The 3478-nt window shown below is 37.3% G+C and overlaps 1 non-coding gene across 1 annotated transcript; it reads right to left on the bottom strand.

Annotated features, from left to right (window-relative positions):
• Nucleotides 1-2602: 2602 nt before the first annotated feature.
• On the bottom strand, nucleotides 2603-2705 carry LOC111725785. Its single transcript, XR_002773762.1, has one exon. It is a non-coding gene; the product is annotated as a U6 spliceosomal RNA (small nuclear RNA).
• Between the last annotated feature and the right edge of the window lie 773 nt (nucleotides 2706-3478).

The following is a 3478-nucleotide window of genomic DNA, read 5'->3' as shown; positions in this document are numbered from 1 at the left end:
GTTGCAGTAGAGTCATTTCAATAATTGACATTGTTTGAATTACAATAGAGTCAACTTATTTTGTATACAAACTGTACAGTCGTAAAGCCAAGGTAAGAACTGGGATCTCTAGTCTCATATAAATATGAGGTGAATTTATTTTCCGAGCTGAAACTTCAGTTACAGCAATAGTTCAATAGTTAGTTGACTCAAGTGCAACAGAAAGTTCTGTTTTAAAATCCACTTAACTTTATAATTGATGAGTTTCCACCTGTCGATTGTAAGTGATTCATGTACAATGTGATCAAGTACTAAACTGCAATGATTAAGAGTCCATTGTAATTCTATAAATGTTTTCCAGTTTATGAATATGTTCAGTTAATATTATGAGTGATATCAGCATTTGGTAGTACCTATCTTATATGTAAAAGTCATTTTTAAAGATTGAATATTTAAAGTCTCCTTACAAGGCTGGATTCGGTGGCTTACACCTGTAATCCTAGCACTCTAGGAGGCAGAGGTGGGTGGATTGCCTGAGTTCAGGTGTTTGAGACCAGCCTGAGCAAGAATGAGACCCCATCTCAAAAAAATAGCCAAGCATAGCAGGTGTCTGTAGTCCCAGCTACTCAGAAGGCTGAGGCAAGAGACTCACTTGAGCTCAAAAGTTTGAGACTGCTGTGAGCTATGACACCATAGCACTCTACCAAGGGCAACAAAGTAAAACTCTGTCTCAACAACAACAAAAAGTCTCATTACAGATCAACTTTGACAAGTGAACCTTAACATCAGCATTTAACAGGTGAACTTTGTTACCCCCATTTAATCAAAATGTTTTCTCCACAAAATAAAGAATTCTATTAGTAGACCTGTATTTTAAAAAATTATACTAAATACTAATATGTTTTGAATTTCATCAGCTAAAAGTTTAGGAAGTTTGCATTTGTTTTAATATTCTCTATTTTTCCTCTCTGCTCACGAAGCTTAAAATAGTATCTGGCCCTTTACAGATAAAGCTTTGACAACTCCTTGTGTGTGTGTGTGTGTGTATATATATAAATATATGTATGTATAATATATATTTCATACATACATACATATATTTTGACCCATATCAATGCAAACTTCCTCTGGTTCTGCTTCCTGGGAGGTAGGTATTGAAAAAAGTGCAATTTTTAGATTAATAGATACAGATAATGTACCACAACCCATATTAATTTGCTATAGTAAAGCTATTATATCTGGCACAACAGCTACATTCAGGCTTACTTCTTGGCTTAAGTAAGTCATCATTGTTTTCTACCATGATTAATCCAAGTTTTGTATGAGTCTGGCCGGTGAAATCATTAGGATGTGGTGGAAACTACCGGCCTATTTTAGTCCTGGAGAAACAGAACCAAGACAATATAGAGAAAGAGATTTATTTTAAGAAATAGATCCTAGGATTGTGGAGGCTTGGCCAGTTCAAAATCTGTTGGGGAGGCTGACAGGCTGGGGACACAGAAAAGAGTTGCAGATTTACTTCAAGGCAATCTGCTGTAGAAGGAGGAAGAGTTGATGTTGCAGATGAAATCTAAAGGCAATTTGACGGAGAATTCCCTCTTGCTCCAGGGAAATCAGTCTTTCGTTCTTTTCAGTCCTTCTACTGACGGATAAGGCAGTTTAGTCCACAGATTTCCATGTAAATCTCATCTAAAAACAGTCTCCCAGAAACATCCAGAATATTGTTTGAACAAATAATGTGGGCATGATGGCCCAGACAAGTTGGCACATAAAATTAACCATTATGCATTTTTATAGCCTTTAGGTTTTCAAGGGTGGGTCTGAGCTTTGCATATCCCTTAGGGATATAATACTGTTTTTTATTTACTATCTTGGCAGTGGGTGAGGCATTTTTAGAAACTTCATGACTTATAATTGCTTCAACTCTACATGTTAGGGAACCCAGGTGGGGGTTCTGCCAACTGTTAATATGTCCATTCTAATTTTTTATTTAAGAACATGGAAAATGTCCTCTGGATGGGTCTCCAAACACAGTGAACTTAGCGTGAGACAGGCTTAAGCTAGGACTCCTTTTATTGTCCCATCTCCCCAAGTTTCTATTATATTTTGCCATGAAAAAATTAAGAAGTAAAAATTTCCGAATTTAACACATTGTTTTGAATTGATAATTAATCATCCTGAGCTCATGATTTCCTCTCTTCTTTGTATTACTAGTACTTAGCAATAGCCATCCACTTTTATAATACTTACACTTAATTTTCTTCATTCCTCTAAAATCTGCAGATACAGCACAAGCCAAGAAATTATTTTCTCCCTCTATTCCAATTTCACTTATCCAGGTGAAAGTCTTAGCAGTTGCACTGCTACAGCATGCCATAAAATGCTGGCCATTAATTGTGGGGTCTTCATCAACAGTGAGTTAGCAATCCACAATGTTACCCGTAGAGTCTGCTTTCTGGGATCATTTCAGTCACTGAAGAGGGCTCAAGAAAGAGATCCTTTTTTTTTTTTTTTTAAATGCAGGTTAATTTGAGAGTAAAAAGAATTATGTTACCGTGTTTGCATTTGTTAGATATGCAATTGCGTCTCACCCCCAAGAGGTATGCCATACACTCTAACATTGAAAAATATGAAATGCTTCACAGATTTGTGTGTCAGCCTTTCTCAGGGGCCATGCTAATCTTTTCTGTATTGTTTCTATTTTAGTATATGTGCTTCTGAAGCAAGCATGAGAAAGAGATTTTTGTGTGGTTATTTATTGAGGGCGTACTCTCAAAAGAAATGAGGAAAAGCAAGGACCAACACTAGGCAGAGATAAAATTTTAAAAGTCGAACCTCAGCTTGATACCATAGGGAACCCTGGAGAGTGGATGGTATACAGTATTGTCCTCTCCCCCCCCCCCGCCTTTTTTTCTTTTTGAGTTTCTAAGTCTCTGTTGCCTTAGGTAGAGTGTATCATGGTAACTCACAGCAACCTCAAATTCCTGGGTTCAAATAGCTGGGACTTCAGGCATGTGCCACCTTGCCTGGCTAGTTTTTTCTGTTCTTATAGAGATAAGATCTCACTCTTCCTCAGGCTGGTTTTATGCTCTTGAGCTCAAGCTCAAACAATCCACCTACCTTGGCCTCTCAGAGTGCTGGAACGAGAGGCGTGAGCCACCATGCCTGGCCAGTATTGGCCTTTTTAAGATATGGTGACTTGGCTTTTGTAACTCCATATTTGTCACTCAATTGTGGGGGCCACCCAAAGATGTGTTGGCTTTTATATCCCTGGTATTACTGAGTAAAGAGACTCTCACTGACAGCGTTAAACTGGTAATCACCTGTTTTAATTAGATTCCTAATATTCTATGGTATGATTGTCCTGTGTTGTATTTATCCTATGTTGTATGTTGTAATTAGATTCCCAATTAGTAGACACTTTTGATTGCTTCCAGTTTTTTCCTACTATAACCCCATGGAAATGAACATCTTTCTCTAAAATACTGAGTATATATAT

This window comes from Otolemur garnettii, unplaced genomic scaffold, assembly GCF_000181295.1.
Source record: "Otolemur garnettii isolate 467f Iridium unplaced genomic scaffold, OtoGar3 scaffold00047, whole genome shotgun sequence".
NCBI classification, from domain to species: domain Eukaryota; kingdom Metazoa; phylum Chordata; class Mammalia; order Primates; family Galagidae; genus Otolemur; species Otolemur garnettii.
The sequence above is the reverse complement of the archived record's forward strand: the minus strand, read 5'-3'. Positions and strand labels throughout refer to the sequence as shown.